Genomic DNA, 17,995 nt, shown 5'->3' with positions numbered 1-17,995 from the left:
CCACACGCCATAGAATTGAACCTTAGCACAAAAGTCTGCCCATCTCCCTTTCATTTCCTCTGTGTATTTGCGGTTGGTGCTATCAACGATGCGGCGCAGCTCATCCATTGCCTGGGACAAAATTGTGTTTAGTTATTCAACCACTGATAAAGCTTAAAGGCAGCCTAGACAGACAAAAGCAAATCATTTAAGCAAAAGTAGTTAGAACCTTACATTTCGAATGTCTTTAAAACACGGGTATGCCTCAAAGATTTTTGTGGGTCGCTCTTCTTCCCTTGTAAAATCTTTGTCAATGAAAGCCCGTCTGGCCTGAAACTCGAGGTCCAAAATTTGAGCGACATCATTGTAGTTGGGTCTTGCATTAGGCTTCTTGTACAGGTTATTCAAAGTTCGGTAGTGCCTAGCCTGCATCTTCAGACTGTCTAAAATTGATAACACAGGAAAAGGGGAGAGTCAGACAGAGACATTTTAAAGTAAACACTTTTACACTGACATCAAAGAAGACCAATCAAAGTTTGTTTATATTAAATTACAAGACAATTACAGAGTTTTCTTACACATCATCTTTTACTGTACTGCTTTATCTTGTCTGTGTATGATCTTATTGTGATTGTGTAGTGTGTTGTATTGTTTTACTTGTTTTTAAATCAGGGACTGTGGATGCGTAGGTTAGGGTTAGGGTCTTTTGATGCTTATGTCCATTAATGTGCATTGTTCCTATTTCAAAAATAAAGCATCTATCTATTTGTATCTGTAACTAGTCCCTCCACTAGACTTCACAAAATCCATATAAAAGTACACCATCAGAAGTAATATTTCTACCAAACTCAAGTGTTAAAAAAAATAAAAGCAATAAAAGCTTGAGTAAAGCAATTTTTTAATTAAGTATTAAAAATTTACTGAAATTTTAAAGTTACTTTATTCATTTCATTAGCCCTAACACATAAAAATGCATTATGATGCATGTTTGAGATGCTTGTTTGTAAAACAATGGCTCAAATCAAGTTAAGTTAGGCCAAAATTTTGTTTAAAACTGTTCACTTCAATGTAGACAATGACTGTGAGCCAATGGATATATTTTTGGAAGTAATTTAATCTAAAAATCAAGATCTATCATAGATAGCAGGCTGAAAGGTGGCAAAGAGTGAAGGCGGGCTTACCAACACCCTCTGCAAATGTAGGTGAATCTGTCACAGTCCTGGGTGATGTGGAGGAGTTGGATGATAGCGGTGAAGCCACGTTGCTATCGTTGGGCGTCCTTTGCACACTGGAGGGTAGCTGGAGTGGGGATGCTTTTTTGTGGGAAGAATAATTGAAAAAAATTAAAATGTAAGGATTTGAAAACTAACAGGAAAGCACAAACATGCAGTCTCATTACAGGTTTAAGTGTTTTTTCATGGATGTACAGAAACCAGTACAGCACACTTTCACTTTTTCCAACTTTAAGAACATACCTGCACTGGAGTTGTCCTCATCGTTGCTCTCAAGTAGTACGGTATCAGCACTAGAACCACTTGTGTCGCTTATCTCACTACTTGCTTCACCACTTATGTCACCATGTGTCCCTGTCGACCTGAACAGAGTCTTCTTGGCCGAGCCTCGTTGTGGCATGGAGCCCTGCCTCTTCCTTGGGGACCTCATATTTTGAAGTCTCTTGTGCATTTTGGTGTAGATGGTAACCTGTGGTGAAAAGAAAATGTTATGGTTGTCTTAAATCCCAGTCATAGCTGTTTTTTTAAAGAGAGAGAGAGAGAAAAAAAACATTACTTACATATGGCATATTACTGTTATCATCACGTAACATGGGGTAATAGTTGACAATCTTCTGTGCCATTGCTCTCATCTCAACTTTGGAGGGGTATTTTATTTCTTCTCCCACGGGACTAGCACGCAGGATCGCAACCATGCTGGTGATTGTGTTCCGGATGAGTCTGCAGCAAAGCTCCTTAGACATCTTGCAGTCTTTTTCCTTTCCACTGCGGAGCAGTGCAAAGTACTGGCTACGTACCATATCCAACTCTGAATCTGTGTACAATACATACTGTGGTGGCTCTGGCAATTTCACCGTTTTGTCAGCAGTTTCAGATATGGGACTGGAAGTTTGAGGCTGGCTTGGTGGGATGGCACTAGTTGAGGGTGGACTTCCACTACAAGTGCTGGCATCTTGGTCAGTAGTTCGACTTTCACACTATTACAATTGTTGGCGATTAAAAAAAACAATTAAGAGCATTGATCATGTGAGAACGTTTGTACAGTAAATCCCATCCCATGTGTATTTACCTTTTGATTGATAAAATCCCAAAGCTTCTTTCTTCTGAGAAAATTCTCAGGGCCAGGAAAAAGATCTTTTAGGTCATCCCGGCTAAGGTTTTTCAAAGCCTCCTCATCAATGCTGGCGGCTGTAATTGATAAAACATATCTAATTTTAGAGACATTTTCCAGCTCCCAGTGACAAGAGGGGTTGTAATATATTTATCTTTGCCTGGTTGTGGTTGCATGTTATAAGCACATATACATAGGTCTGTCTGGTTGTCTGTGAAATGAAGCACCTGGTTTTTACTAGTTCTGTATGAACAATATTGTTATCATAATAAAGTTAACACTTGTGAGATACCCGTAGAGGTGACTCTAATGTCATCTTATTATAACGTTACACTGCTCTCGTTTCCTGAGCGGAATCCAGAGGAGAATGCACCGGTAACGAAACAAAGGACGTGTCTTTTGTGCAACAGCAGCTTGTCGCTATGACAGGGAATATATGCAGTCAGATCTGAGTTGGCGTGTGGCGGTAACGGCGCACAGGGACGAGGCACACCTGCCTGTGTGTGACCACCTGCCGGGCGCGCCGTGCTGCTACTGCTGCTGCTGCCGCCGCCCCCGCCCCCTTCCCCCCCAATCCCGCTAACAGCACACTAACGTTAATTATTACATCAACAATTTATCTCAAAGATACAGAAAAATACAGATGCTAATATAGCTCAGCTAATCAGTTAACATGAATGAAAAACATGATTTACCTTCCAACACCGACAATACAATGTCCTCAAACTCCTACATGTTGGCTCTCCGTCTCTCTTTCCATGCACGCTTCCCTGAAAAAATCCACAGCCGGAGTAAGCTAACGTTAGCAAAAGCGGACAGCTAATGATAGCTAGCTTGCGACCAGCCACCTTCGTGCATTACAATTCGACTACTTATGTTTACCGCGGTTTTGTCTCTAAATAAAAAGGCGTTCCTGGATTAAGTAGGTTAACGTGCTTACCTTGGATTTGTGTTGCCCTCGTTGAAGTTTTCAGTCGTATCGTTTCTCCGTCTTTTTTCCACTCTTTTTTGAACAAAACTTTATTGGTTCAATAAGTGCGGGAAATCACATCAACGATGCTAGACGCAAATGACTGACATGAACTGAGCATGCGCAGAAAATACTAAAAAATACTAAAAATATTGTAAATACGTTTTAAAATACCACATTTACCCTTAAATCTGTTCATTATAATGTATGTTAAATGGGAGTTATTTAGTATAAAAATAGTAATTAGAAAAATAATTACGTAACCCTTCCCATCATGCATCCGCCGTTAAACACAAGAGAAGAAGAGGAAGACGCTGAAGTTGTTGACGAAAGCGTTCATCATGGCAGTGTGGAGATGTTTGATCTGTCTTGTGTTTGTTGCTTTAAGTGTAAAGGTGCTCCTTAGCCACATAAATGCGGTTCATAGTCGTAGTCCGGATTTTTGGGTTTTCTGTGGAATTGATGGCTGTGACCAGGACTTTAGGGTTTTCAACTCGTTCTTTCGCCATATTAAACGGACGCACCCGCTGTATTTGACGACTGCGCTCCCGCCAAGCGATTGGAGAACGACCCCCACATCCCACTACAACTCTTTGGGGTTGCAAAACTTTGGTGTGACGATTTTTTCCAACAGTATCACTGATGCAACAACCAGCGCTGCGGAAACACCGCCTGAAGTACCTCTGTCTGCAGCAACCAGCACTGAAATATCGCCTGACCCATCTCAGCCTGAAACACTGCAGCCTCAGGTTGTTGCCTGCCCTGTCTCAGTAAGTGTCAAACTAACTTAACATTAGCCTACAATGTATTTTGACCTCTGTTGGCTGAGTACTAGCATAATTGAGCAAAATGAAATGGTTTGTCTCATGTGTCAAAATTACATTGATAGTGTTAATATTGATAAGTTAATATTTTTACCAAGATAGACTGTGGATTATGATGAGAAAACAAACAAATAAAATAAAATTAGACATTTAACTAGGACTGTAACAACGAATCAATAAAATCGATAAAAATGATTAAGATTATTAAGAGTTGGCAACAAATTTCATTATCGATTCGTTGTGTCGTGCGACTATTACGCCACTCAATAAGTCGAGGGTAAAATGAAGAGAAAAAAAAGCTTTTTGTTATTATTCTCCAAAGGAAGAACCTGATATTGCCAGATCTGCTGCAGCTTTTGGCGTCAGCATCCGCGAAGAGTGCCACTTGTCACAGGCAAGTTTGTTCTCATGGACCAGCATGTTACACAATATTTGTTTATAATGGCAGTCCCTTTATGTGCTTAAAGGCCATGACCAGTCATAAACTATGTCTGTCCCAAAAACCACCTCACTTATTACCAGTTCACTTTCTTGTTGGGCGAGTCTTCTGGCTGAGAGTAATCGAATACAGTGCTCACTCAGCAGGAAATGAACAATGTGGAAGATGGTAAGTTCGAATTTGGTTAAAATGATCTTTTTAAAACAAATTTTTTGAGTAAAAGGTCCACATGATGAAAACTGCAACTACAGAACAAATTTTAAATATATTTGGTGCTGATACGTTAACATTGACAAAATGATCTGTTTTTGAACGAAATTGAATATAAACTTCCACAAGCTGTGGTGGGTGTATGGATGGTATGAGATGAACTGATCATAGGTGAGGTGATTTTTGAGACAAACATAGATTATGACTGGTGTATATTGTGATGGGTATATAGTGATGGAAAAAATAATATGAATTTAAAATATTTTCACAGCGAACAGTCAACAATGTCATCTCAGGGGTGCAACAATACCAAGCTGTTCTCCTGGCTACGCTGAGAGAGAGACTGAGAAGGGTGTTTGAAGCGAATCCTAACACGACCGCTCAGCTTCAAGATGCTGCTTTGGCCATGTTTGATACATTTACAGATCCTTTTTCCACAACTGCATATGGACAGAATAGGGCCATTCGGGAACTATTCAATCCAGTTGACCCAGAGGAAGTCGTAGTGTCCCAGAAGATTTGTTGGGTAAAGCGAGGTCGTTCACGGGTCATGTCCATAAGAAACCAAATGTTTTACTATGTACCACTAATTCAAAGTCTAAAGCAATTATTGACCAATTCCAGAATCTTCACCACGTTGAACACTGTACCACAAAGGAGCAGAGAGGGATTTTTGTATGATTTTAGTGATGGGACCCTCTTTACCTCTCACCCTTTATATTCTCAAAGGCCGAATGCATTGCAAATAATACTTTACACAGATGAAATCGAAATATGTAATCCCTTGGGGTCCCATGCTTCTGCAAATAAATTGCTTATGTTTTATTATAGTTTAGGTAATATTGATCCTAAATTTAGGTCTAAGTTGGCTTCAATACGACTCCTTGCTATTGCTAAGGCAAAAGATATTTCGGAGAGCGGTGTTGATGTTGTACTAGATAGAATTCTTGAGGATCTGACACAGCTTTACAATGGTGTGAGGATTGAAACACCGAATGGTGAAACTGAGCTGTTTGGTGCTATGATAGCTGTATGTGGAAACACACTTGCCCAACACGAGCTCGCTGGCTTTAAACAAGGTGTCGGTTTTGCTCATAGCAAATGTAGGCACTGTGGATGTGACTTTGAGGCTATGCAAAGTTTTTTTGACGAGAATCAGTTTGTTAAAAGAACTATGGAGAACCACATCCGTCAGTGTCTTGAAATAGACAAAGCAAGCACAGATGTCTTGAAAGCATCCCTCAAAACCACTTATGGAATTAATAGAAGAAGCAGACTAGTTGATGTTCCTGCATTTGATCTGATCAAACAAACTCCCCAGGACATAATGCATGTTATTTTTGAAGGTGTCGCTCCTATGCAAGTTAAATTTGTATTAAAACACCTTATTCTGTTAGGACAAATAGAATTACATGAGTTCAACACAGCCATTCAAAACTTTCCTTACTCACCTCTTGATATACGGGATAAACCTTGTCCTATTAGTGTCACCACTCTAGCAGCTAATGACAACAAATTGAAGCAGTCTTGTGGGCAGATGTTTATACTTTTAAAAATATTACCTTTTCTTTTGAGTGGTGTGGACAATGAGTATGTTAAATTTATTATTAAGTTAATTGAGATAGTACAAATAGTCCTGGCTCCCATTATTTCTTTACAAACTGTATTATTGCTCAAAAGTATGATTGAACAACACCTGTATCAGTTCAAACAACTTTTCCCTGAAGCCAATGTAATACCCAAGCAGCAGTACATGTTGCATCTTCCTAGTCAAATCCTATCCCTTGGTCCTTTAATAAGGAGTATGTGCATTCGCTTTGAGGCAAAGCACTCCTATTTTAAGCAATGGGCCTCAAAGTTAAATTTCAAAAATGTGTGTAAATCACTAGCAAACCACAATCAGTTTCTTGAATGTTGTCAGAATGACATAGGTGTTGAACATCCAATTTTTGCAAATGAAAGAGAATCAGGGCCTGTATCAGTTGTTACAAATACTGAATATGTTAAGAGAAAAGTCAGAGATTTTTTTGGGATTAGATGTCATGCAGTCTATTGTCTCAGTAAAATGGTATATCCTCAATGGCAATAAGTACATCAGTGGGAAGTCTATGATTATTGCTGATGTGAATGACACTCTTCCAGTGTTTGGACTGATTAGGGATATCTTTCTGATTGATTCCTCTGTTGTTGCTTTTGAGTTCCAGCGCTATGAAACTTTGAATTTTAATCAAGAATTATTGGCTTATGAAGTGGCAGTTCCTATTCTTGCCCAGGCTACAGAGTTTGTACATGAGCTCATTGATTACACTTCATATTTTTCTGTTAGTTTCAGAGAAAGTGAGTTTGTGCCAATAAAATACAGTCTTTGCGATGTCATTGCCCATAGGCATCAGCCTTAGGAATGCACGTGTATCGGGTGATCTGCTGATCTCAGCCATCAACAAAAAAAAATCTATGAAATGGTGTCAGTATAGCTGATGTTTATCTGTGTCTGATAACGAGAATGTTATACTGTCTCTGACACATGCAGAAGATGTTAATTTTGTATTCACAATTTTCTTTTTCACTGGAAAACTTGATGAAATTATGTGATTTTTATCACATTTTATCAATAAACATGTTTTCTTTCATCTGGATTTTTTTGGGGGGGGGGGGTATTAAAATGGTTTTACCCTCACCATCGCGGCTTTCGTGCTTGTTTGTTTTTTCAAATTCACAGTGTACATTAATAAGTCTTTATAAGGGATGAAGCCAATGTATTTTGGTGACCTCATGACATTTGCTTTAGCACCACCTTCAGGTCAAACTTTAGTGTATCTTGGGTAGTTTTTATCTGATTCTTTGTGACTTGAATCAAGTAACTTGAGTTTGTTACAGAATCTTAAAACAAGATTTATTTTGATGAGACTTTGGGGGAGAGATGTAATATATCTTATTTTAACAGTTATTTACCTCATTTTAAGATTTCCTACCTATATGAGACAAAAAAGATAAGGTTGTGCTTGATTTAAGATTATAGTGTAAAGTTGAACACTTAAAATAAGAAATTAACTCTTAAAACAAGATAAATTATCTAACACATCTAAATCTAAGTTTTGTTATCTTGGTAAGAACCCAATAATTTGCAGTGTGGGTCCATTCACATGTTGAAGGAGGCCAAAAGTGTCAAGTAGAGAGCAGAGGTCTTTGGCATTAGTGTCCATGTGAATGTTAAAATCCCCAGTTATGATAAAAAAGTTATAGTCAGTGCAGATAACTGACAGCAGTTCAGTAAACTCATCAAAGAAAGTTCCTGGGTATCTTGGTGGTCTATAAATGATTAGGAAGATAACTTTTGGATCCCCCTTTACTAAAAAACAGAGATATTCAAAAGAGCTAAAATCACTTAGTAAAATTTCTTTGCACTGAAAGACTGATTTAAAAACGGCGGCAACTCCCCCGCCCTTCTTACCATTGAGAATGGTATCACAGCTACATTCAGTCAGCCATGTTTCACTAAGAAATAAAAAGTCTAGATTATAGGTCATGATCATGTCATTTACTAAGAGGGATTTGTTGGCTAGTGATCTGATATTGAGTAGGGCTAATCTCGTGGAGACAACAGGTGATACTGGTGTGTTTCGGGGTTGACACACTATATTCAATAGATTGGTAGATTTAACTGAACCTTTTTTATTTCTCACCAGTTTGACCACTTTTCTGTTACATGTCATCACAGGGATTGAAAAGGCTGTCTGAACTCCATAGGGCCCTGACTTTATCTGGGGAAGAGCATTCTTGATATCAGTATTACAGCCTGGACCCGGCATGAAATTATTGATCTAATTTGCATATTATGACGTCATCAGGTGGCAGCCATTTTGAATCTCATTATGTTCAGGAAATATTGGAATTGAGTGATTATGAACTTGTTTTTTTAAAACTTTTTTTTTTCTTTTTGTCTTTTTTATCGTCATCTATAATGATCAGGGAACAGGAAAGCAACAATAAAACAGAATAATGTAGTAAAATATTACTATATCATCATTACCATATAGTAGGAAAACACATGCGAAAAGTTGCCTATATTTTTTCAGGAAATGGTGGATATTGACTTGATGTTTGAACTTATTTTCATTTTTCTGTCTTTTACCATCATTCATAAGGAGGAAACCAACAATAAAACAGGAGAAAGTGGTAAAATACTGTCATCATTACCATAGGGTAGGAAAACACATGCAAGAAGTGGAAGACATTGAATTGATTTTTTATTTTTATTTATTTATTTTTTTTAACCTGTTCAACCTTATTCATAATGATCAGGAATGAGGAATACAATAATAAAACAAGTGATAAAATGTCATCATATAGCAGAAACACACACTAAAACAGGTGAGAACACATTGTGAAACGTGAAAACAGTGGTCAAAACGGTAGTAAAAACTTATCTGTCCAGGTGACACTGTTTATAATTTTTTAGAATATGGTACCTCTCAAAACATGGCACAGCACAGACACCTACACCACACTGACGGCACCTGAACTTAGTCTGCCGACGACCTTTAGGCCGGGTACGGTCAGAGCAGACAGCACAGTCTGGTCTGTCATCAGCCTCACTGAGCCAGTGACGCTCAGTGAGTCTCTGTGGCATCTCTCCCCCCTCCACTGAAGGCCTTCCTGCTTTTTTGCCCTCCCTCTTTGCATGGCCCTCAAGTAGATCCGCGATGATGCTTTGGATGAAGTCCTTCAGTGGCTTGTGTGGACCAGGCGCACACTTGGTGTACATGATGTGGGCATTTACCACGCTGATGCTAATGATGTTGTTGAAAATCCGATTATACCATTTCCTCGAACGGTGAGGTAAGATATAGGTCTTCATTCTCTGGTCAGTGGTATCTACGCCACCCATGTACGAATTGTACCTGTCCACACACACAGGCCTGTTTATGTCACGGAAACCAGTGTCGCTCTGCTTAGTTCTTATACGCTTGCGCACACATGTTTTTCTGTGAACAGATGACAGCATAGTCAGGCGCTTCGTGTCATGCCAAGCACAAGCCAGGAGTTTGCCCTTCCTCATAAAGACTGGGTCATCCCCCTTTCTCAGAGACAACTCTGTCCTTCTGAGGCACCTGGGCATGCCCCGCCTTGCACAGTTCACTGTGCCACACAAACCAGTGTCTGCCCCTGCCAGCTCATTAGCAACGGCAGGGGAGGTATAATACGAGTCCATGTATACCTCGTGACCCTTATTTAGGTATGGTGCCATGAGCTGGCGAACAATCAAATGTGTGGCACCTAAGTCTGTGTCAGTGTCATGGGCTGCGTTTGCTCCAGTGTACATATTCCACTGGAGAACATATCCTGTCTTAGCCTCACTCAAAACAAAGACTTTATAGCCATACTTGTCTGGCTTGTTGGGATTGTACATTTTGAGGGTGGACTTGCCTTTGAAGGCTATGGTCATTTCATCTAAAGACAGCTCCTTGAAGGGACCATAGAGGGCTGAAAACCGAGGCAAAATTATGTCCAGTACAGGGCGTACTTTGAACAGCCTGTCATGACCTGGCTGACCCCTACCCACATACTCAAGAGTTGTTGGCAAAGAGAGAATTATTTCGAATCTGTTCCTGGCCATCACTTTTCCAAAGCCAGGGGTGTGTGTTGGCCAAAACTCTGCCCAGTAGTCCTCAATTTCAGGCTTGTCCACTTACCCCATGCACAAATGCAGGGCTAGAAAAGCCTTCATTTCGGACACTGTTACGTCACACCACTGATGGAAACTAGATTTGGGCTTTAGTTCATGAGAGGACAGATACTGGCGTGCACAACAATTTGTCTCCGTTGTAAGGACGTTCCAAAACTCGTCAGTGAGAAACCTAAGGGGGAAGCATTTGCCAAGTCATCCTCACCCAAAAAACCAACAGGCTCACTAAATGACTTTATCCAGTCCTCATATTTTTCCTCTCTCGGCAAATGCACCCAGTCACTATCATCGGTGACATCTCTGCCAACATGTCGTCTCCCCCTCCCACGCACACGAGGAGTGCAGCGGCTACTCGCCGCGGTGCCACCCACTGGACGGCTAGTAATGCTACGGCCTCTCACTCCCCTGCTGCCACGACCAACACCTCTCCTACGGACACTACGGCCACGCTCGCCACTGCCACCCACCCCGTAAAAGCCAGATAAAGGGACAGAAGGAGTATGTGTTTGTGCTTGAACATTGTGTGATCCGATGTCAGGATCATTGCGCTGGCGGATAGGCAAAGCGTCGCGGCTAGCCGCACCACCGGGGGCTGGGTGGAGAGAGCGCATGCTAGAGATACCAGACCCACTTCTCCCACCCCTGATTCCTCGACCAACACCTCTACGGATACTGCGACCGCGTTCCCCACTACCACCCACTCCATTGAGGTTGGATAACGGCACCGAATGAGTTGGAGTGTGTGTGTGTGCTTGGAGAACAGCCTCGCTTCGCATGTCGGCACCATTGCCTTCGGAAGTTTAATCGTGGGAAGCATGAGTGCTCGTCCGATCCTCCTCCTCACGAGGTAAAAACTCTCCTTCGGAGTCGGAATCGGCAAAAAGCATGCTCAATACTTCCGCACGGTTCAACTTCTTACAAGCCATGGTGTTAAAAACTCACTAATAGTTCGCTGACAATAAAAATTTGACTCGCACGTCTCTACAGAAAAGCTCTGAATAACTACTTCCGTATCTGAGCTCGCGTGGCTTTTTGCACTGCCTTATATAGACACTGTGAACTACAAAATGACGTGAGCTTGGTCTTGTTTGAAAGGGTAACATGTTTGCCAACTAGTGGTAGGAGGACTGAACACCTTAAAGCCCGCTTATTTTATCTACAGACTGTTTTGTTTATGCTGATGTAATGTCGCAATTCTGCGACTTTGGCGGTTAGAGGGTTAACCAGTGAACAGGTTTTGTTAATATAAACTGGGTGATTTAAAGCTGTTTGTCTTTCTACATTAATATAATAAGTCAAGCAAAGAACAAAGTCAGTTTCTTTAAAAAAAAAAAAAGAAAAAAAAAGCTGATGACTAACCTCATGTTTCTCTGTGAGGTACCGGGCATAGATGATGAGCTGCTTTGTCACAGCTACATCTGTTGTCTCATCTATCAGCAGGCTGTAGTATGGGCTGTTCCGGATGCTGTTGAGGATTTGTTTCCTGGGAACGTGTGACAAGACTTTCACCATCTCCTGCATGACTTCATCTGATGTATAGCTGGCATTGCCAGCCTGGAAGAAAAACAATCACAATGTTGTAGAATAATTAACAAATTAATAGATTTTCCCCAGGTGTGCAATACCATTAAGCAGCCAAAGTTTACTCTACTACCACATGTAACAGATCTAAAGTTACCTTGTTCAGGTGAGCCAGGTATGTCAGCCCAAGACCCTTCATCATGTCCAACAGGCTGGGGAAATTCAATTCAATTCAATTCATTTTTATTTATATAGCGCCAAATACAACAAATGTCATCTCAAGGCACTTAGATAGTAAGTCCAATTCAAGACAATTGGAATTCAATTAATTAATAATAATCATAATTCATAAAATAATCCAATTCGTTCATATAGAGCCAATTCAAAAACAATTTCCTAGCTAAGAAAACCAACAGATTGCACTGAAAACTTTTTGTTTTTCGGTCCAATCTCCCGTCCTGAGCGTGCCTGTGGAGAGAAACGACTCCCTTTTAACAGGAAGAAACCTCTGGCAGAACCAGACTCAGGAAGGGTGGCCATCCGCCTCGACCAGCTGGGGTTTGAGAAGACAGAAAGGGGGGAGGGGGGGAGGGGGAGGGGGAGGGGGGCAGGGGGCCACCGCGACGGCGGCACTGTAACACCATTCAAAGGATATCTGTTGGAACAGGGAAACACGAGTTAATGACCATAATAATATCACATATACATAAAGAGAGTAAAGTGAGGAAAGGTGTGTCAGATGAGGCCCCCCAGCAGTCTAGGCCTATAGCAGCTTAACTATGGGATGTTTCAGGATCACCTGAGCCATCCCTAACTATAAGCTTTATCAAAAAGGAAAGTTTTAAGCCTGGTCTTAAAAGTGGAAAGGGTGTCTGCTTCCCGGACATTTACTGGCAGCTTATTCCACAATAGAGGGGCCTGATAACTGAAGGCTCTGCCTCCCATTCTACTTTTAGAAACTCTGGGAACCTCAAGTAAACCTGCAGTTTGGGAACGAAGTGCTCTGTTAGGAAAATATCTTACAATGAGATCTTTAAGATATGATGGAGCTCGGTCATTAAGAGCTTTATATGTAAGGAGAAGAATCTTAAATTCTATTCTGAATTTAACAGGGAGCCAATGAAGAGAAGCTAAAACTGGAGAAATATGATCTCTCCTGTTAGTTCTCGTCAAAACTCTGGCTGCAGCATTTTGGATCAACTGAAGGCTTTTCAGAGAATATGTGGGACAGCCCAATAATAAAGAATTACAGTAGTCCAATCTTGAAGTAACAAATGCATGAATTAGTTTTTCTGCATCACTCTGAGACAAGATGTTCCTGATTTTAACAATATTACGAAGGTGAAAGAAGGCAGTCCTAGAAACCTGTTTTATATGCGAGTCAAATGATAAGTTCTGGTCAAAAATAACTCCAAGGTTCCTCACTGTAGAACTAGAAGCCAAGGAAATACCATCTAGAGTAACTATATAGCTAGACGATTTCTCCCTGAAACGCTCAGGTCCAAAGATAACGACTTCAGTTTTGTCTGAATTTAGCAGCAGACAGTTCTGAGTCATCCAGGTCTTTATGTCTTTAAGACATGCTTGTAGTCTGACCAACCTATTGGGTTCATCTGGTTTTATAGATAAGTACAGCTGAGTATCATCAGCATAGCAATGGAAATTTATGCCATGCTGTCTAATAATGTTACCTAATGGAAGCATGTATAAAGTAAAAAGAATCGGTCCAAGCACAGAACCCTGGGGAACTCCATGACTTACTCTGGTGTGTGAGGAAGATTCTTCATTTACAAGAACAAACTGAAATCTATCAGATAAATATGATTTAAACCAGCCTAATGCAGTTCCTTTAATCCCAATAACATGTTCAAGTCTGTGTAATAAGATACTGTGATCGACCGTATCAAATGCAGCACTGAGATCCAACAGGACAAGCACAGACACAAGTCCGCTATCAGAGGCTAAGAGGAGATCATTGGTAACTTTCAGCAGTGCAGTTTCTGTGCTATGATGCACTCTGAATCCTGACTGAAACTCTTCAAACAGATTATTTCTGTGTAAATGATCACAAAGCTGAGCTGCAACTATTTTTTCAAGAACTTTAGACATAAAAGGGAGATTGGATATAGGTCTATAATGAGCCAACACTTCTGAATCAAGAGTAGGTTTTTTAAGTAAAGGTTTAATTACAGCAACCTTAAAAGTCTGAGGTACATATCCTGTCAACAAAGACAGATTGATCAAATCCAATATGGAAGTGTCAATTAATGGGAAAACCTCCTTGAACAGTCTGGTTGGGATTGGGTCTAAAACACAAGTTGATGGTTTAGAAGAGACTATTGCTGTTGTTAGATCAGAGAGATCAACTGGGCAGAAGCCGTCTAAATACAAATCAGGTTCTAAAGATACTTCTAAAGCTGCTGTACTTGATGATACATCACTAATAATAGTGGGAAGGACTCCATCAATCTTCTCTCTGATAGAAACAATTTTATTAATAAAGAAGCTCATGAAATCATCACTGCTGAGAGTTAAAGGAATAACTGGCTCAGCAGAGCTCGGACTCTTAGACTGGCTACAGTGCTGAAAAGAAACCTGGGATTATTCTTATTCTCTTCTATCAATGATGAATAATAAGCAGTTCTAGCTTGACGAAGGGCTTTCTTATACATTGTTAAACTATCTTTCCAGACTAACTGAGACTCTTCTAAATTAGAAGAACGCCACTGTCTCTCCAGCTTTCTTGCAGTCTGCTTTAAAGCACGCAGCTGTGAATTATACCAAGGAGCCAACCTCTTCTGACTGATTACCTTCCTTTTCAGAGGGGCAACATTGTCCAGTGCTGTACGCATTGAAACTATAGTGCTGTCAACAAGAGAGTCAAGTGCTGCTGGAGTAAAGTTTATGTAGTCGTCCTCTGTCATATCTGCACATGGCAGTGAAGAAAAGGATGATGGAATTAATTCTTTAAATCTGGTTACAGCATCCTCTGATAAACACCTTCTATACGTAAATTTCTTCTCAGAAACTGTATAGTCAAGTAATGTAAACTCAAAGGTTATCAGAAAATGGTCAGATAAGACAGGGTTATGAGGGAACACTGTTAACTGTTCACTCTCAATGCCATAAGTCAGCACAAGATCAAGTGTGTGATTAAGGCAGTGAGTCGGTCTGTGAACACTCTGAGAAAATCCAATAGAGTCCAATATAGAATTAAAGTTCATATTCAGGCTGTCATTTTCAACATCTACATGAATATTAAAGTCACCCACTACAATGACTTTATCTGTACTCAGCACTAACTGGGATAAAAACTTTGAGAATTCAGACAGAAACTCAGAATAAGGGCCAGGTGGACGATACACAACAACAAACGAAATTTGTTGTGTGGGCAATCTCGTTCTGGGTCAGCCAGTGCATGGCCCTCAGAGCAGCCAAGAAAGAAGAACGCTCGAGGTTCACCTGCTTCCTCATGTGCTGCATGATTCCACCAGTCGCCTGGGCAGCCTTTTGAGCGTCAATCATTGCCTGGGCATGTTTGGGCCCATCTGACCTTTGGTGCCGAAGAAGGCTGAATCTTGTGATTGATGTGCAAGGCACATCAACCCATGTCTTCAACCCCTTTGACTGTGCAGGGTGATGTTGCATGCAGTAACTGCAAAACATCCCTTGGAAAAAAAGAATAAATATTATATAGACTTTTCCAGTGTTAGGCCTACTAGTAACATCTATAACAGTCACATCATATCATGAAACTTGAAAGCCTAAAATAGTGCTTTTAAAAAGTTTTGTTTCAAAAATTACATGACATTAGTTTTTATCCTCAAGCAACTAGACTGCTGAACACTGCACATTTTAAATAACCTTTTTTGTTTTGTTTTGTTATATCACTTATTTCTTATTCTTATTTATTTTTTATTTTATTTTTTGGATGCAGAACTGGCCCCTTCATCATTTCACTACAAACATGTATGTGACAAATAAAAGAACTTGAACTTGAACATAGGCCTACCTTCTCCATGTGGTTCCATCCACTCGAAGTCTGTCTGCCACGTGGATTCGATGCCCGACTTAGGTTTCTTCGGGTCTGCGCGATGCGCTTGTTCATTTGAAGTGGTGGGAGTGTCTGAAATACGACGCAATGCTAGTTCTACTCGCATCTTTACTGGTGGTTTTTCACCTCGATGGTGGCATGATAGACCAGATCGCAAGACGGTAGAAAAAAGAAGAAAAGGAGCACGCTCTGAGTCTGAAGGCTCTAGCATGGTTGCCGCGTCTGCTAGCGCGAGCGGTGTTGATGACGTCAAGATTTCGTGCCCGCCATGTATAGTGGCGCAAGCAGCGCAAGTTGATGCGCCAGTAGTTGCAATTTTCTCCGTCACAGAGGTGGCGCTGCTACGTGAAGGTTACCGCTACTCTACAACCACGAAAGTGGAGAAGAAAACAATGCCGCTGTCAAGAGCAAGAATACTGTAATTAATGATACTGCTGCAGTATTCGGATCATTTTAATTTTTTAATTCAGTTAATAGAGGTGAAGGTTTGAAGCCCCCGGCATCAACAGAGTCTCTACCCTCTTCTTTGCCTTCACGTATCTGTCCCGTAGCTGCTTCCACACATTCTTACAGAACTCTCCCTCTTTCCCCAAAGTTCTGCCAATCTCTGTGCACCAGTTTTGGGAGTTTACGTGCTCCCTGTGCTGTTTCACTGCAGTTTCGTACAGCTGCCTGTACAAACGCACCTCCTGACTGAGCCGGTCTCACATCGGTCCATCAGGTTCGTTGTTCTCGGCGCAGCCAAGTTACAAAAATCGACTGGTGCATGACAATGCGCTGCGCCGTCTTTTCAAGGCAAGCGCCATGCCTGAAACGTCATTTTGACGCCACGGTCCGCCACCACCATGACAGACGCGGCAACCATGCTAGCGCCTTCAGTCAATCGCGCCTCGTGGACAGGACTGTTTTCTGTTCTTTTCTCGAGCGCCAAGTCAACTGCACGTTCAGCTTAAATGATAACCTGATCAGCTCATCACATATTGTATGTAAGAAGCTTTGAAAAAGCACAGCAACCTTGACCGTTTTTGCTTACTTCAAATAGGGACGGGTAAAATAGGCTACAGCTATTCTAACATGATTTCTGCCAAATCCCCTTACGTGTGCGCTTCTGCGTGTGTGAGTAACCATGGCTACGGAGCACTCTTACCAGAGATTCTAGGAGCCGCGGACGCGGAGTGCCTCTGCCTAGAGCTACAGTTTCGTCTGCGGTTGTACTGACAGGCAGCGCAACCTTTCTTGGCTGCCATCGCGAAAAATGTGTCAAGATTGTCAGAAAGGTGAAAATGGCATTGATCTGGCGTTATTGTACAAATAAATAAATTTTCAATACAGCGTAGCGGTCCAAAATAAGCGTAGCGGTCCAAAATTATAGCGTAGTGGGCCGTGACGCAAGTTTGCGCTAGCAAGAACCCTGGTATAACTTTTCTCCAAAAACACAACAAACAAATAAATAGTGTCCTGGAAGTTTTTGGTCATACAAACTGAAGACAAGTACTCTGATGGTTAACTGATTTTTGTTATGCATGCATAGGCTCGTACACTTCAACAACAGAGGTATTACAGATGAGGAGCCCCAGAGAGTCTCCTCCTTTCATATGTATACCCTCACACCAACATTTGATAGTTTGTCAAACAACAACTCCTAATTAGGAAGAATCATCCTTCTCCCCCTACCCTTTAGCTTTCGTTTGCCTATTTGCTTGCTTGCACAAGAAGGGTTCCATCAGTTCAAGGACAAAGAACGTGCTTACACCGGTTGTTGTACTTCTCTATTATGACAAAACTTTATGTCTGTCTTCCCTTAACCCTGTTATCAGTCCCAATGTGTCCCTCAGTTACACACATGATTACACTTTGTATAATTATAAATAAAATAGAATATTGAGTACAACAAACAGAGAATCATTGAATCAGATTATCTTTGAATATAAAGTTTTTTTCCATTACAATAGTTAATATAGTCCATACG

At 40.9% G+C, this 17,995-nt stretch overlaps 3 long non-coding RNA genes across 3 annotated transcripts; all 3 read right to left on the bottom strand.

Moving 5' to 3' along the window:
* Positions 1-5: 5 nt before the first annotated feature.
* Positions 6-1,202, bottom strand: LOC142397124 (uncharacterized). The gene is made up of 3 exons (XR_012772672.1): positions 1,161-1,202; positions 214-422; positions 6-111 (listed from the first exon to the last, which is right to left on the bottom strand). It is a non-coding gene; the product is annotated as an uncharacterized LOC142397124 (long non-coding RNA).
* Positions 1,203-1,207: 5 nt separating this feature from the next.
* On the bottom strand, positions 1,208-1,870 carry LOC142397123 (uncharacterized). The gene is made up of 3 exons (XR_012772671.1): positions 1,772-1,870; positions 1,455-1,680; positions 1,208-1,292 (listed from the first exon to the last, which is right to left on the bottom strand). It is a non-coding gene; the product is annotated as an uncharacterized LOC142397123 (long non-coding RNA).
* Positions 1,871-1,892: 22 nt separating this feature from the next.
* LOC142397122 (uncharacterized) lies at positions 1,893-3,050 on the bottom strand. The gene is made up of 3 exons (XR_012772670.1): positions 3,018-3,050; positions 2,281-2,399; positions 1,893-2,188 (listed from the first exon to the last, which is right to left on the bottom strand). It is a non-coding gene; the product is annotated as an uncharacterized LOC142397122 (long non-coding RNA).
* Positions 3,051-17,995: the final 14,945 nt, after the last annotated feature.

The sequence above is a fragment of the Odontesthes bonariensis genome, chromosome 13 (assembly GCF_027942865.1).
Source record: "Odontesthes bonariensis isolate fOdoBon6 chromosome 13, fOdoBon6.hap1, whole genome shotgun sequence".
Lineage (NCBI taxonomy): Eukaryota > Metazoa > Chordata > Actinopteri > Atheriniformes > Atherinopsidae > Odontesthes > Odontesthes bonariensis.
Note: the sequence above shows the minus strand (reverse complement) of the source record. Positions and strands in the feature narration are given on the sequence as shown.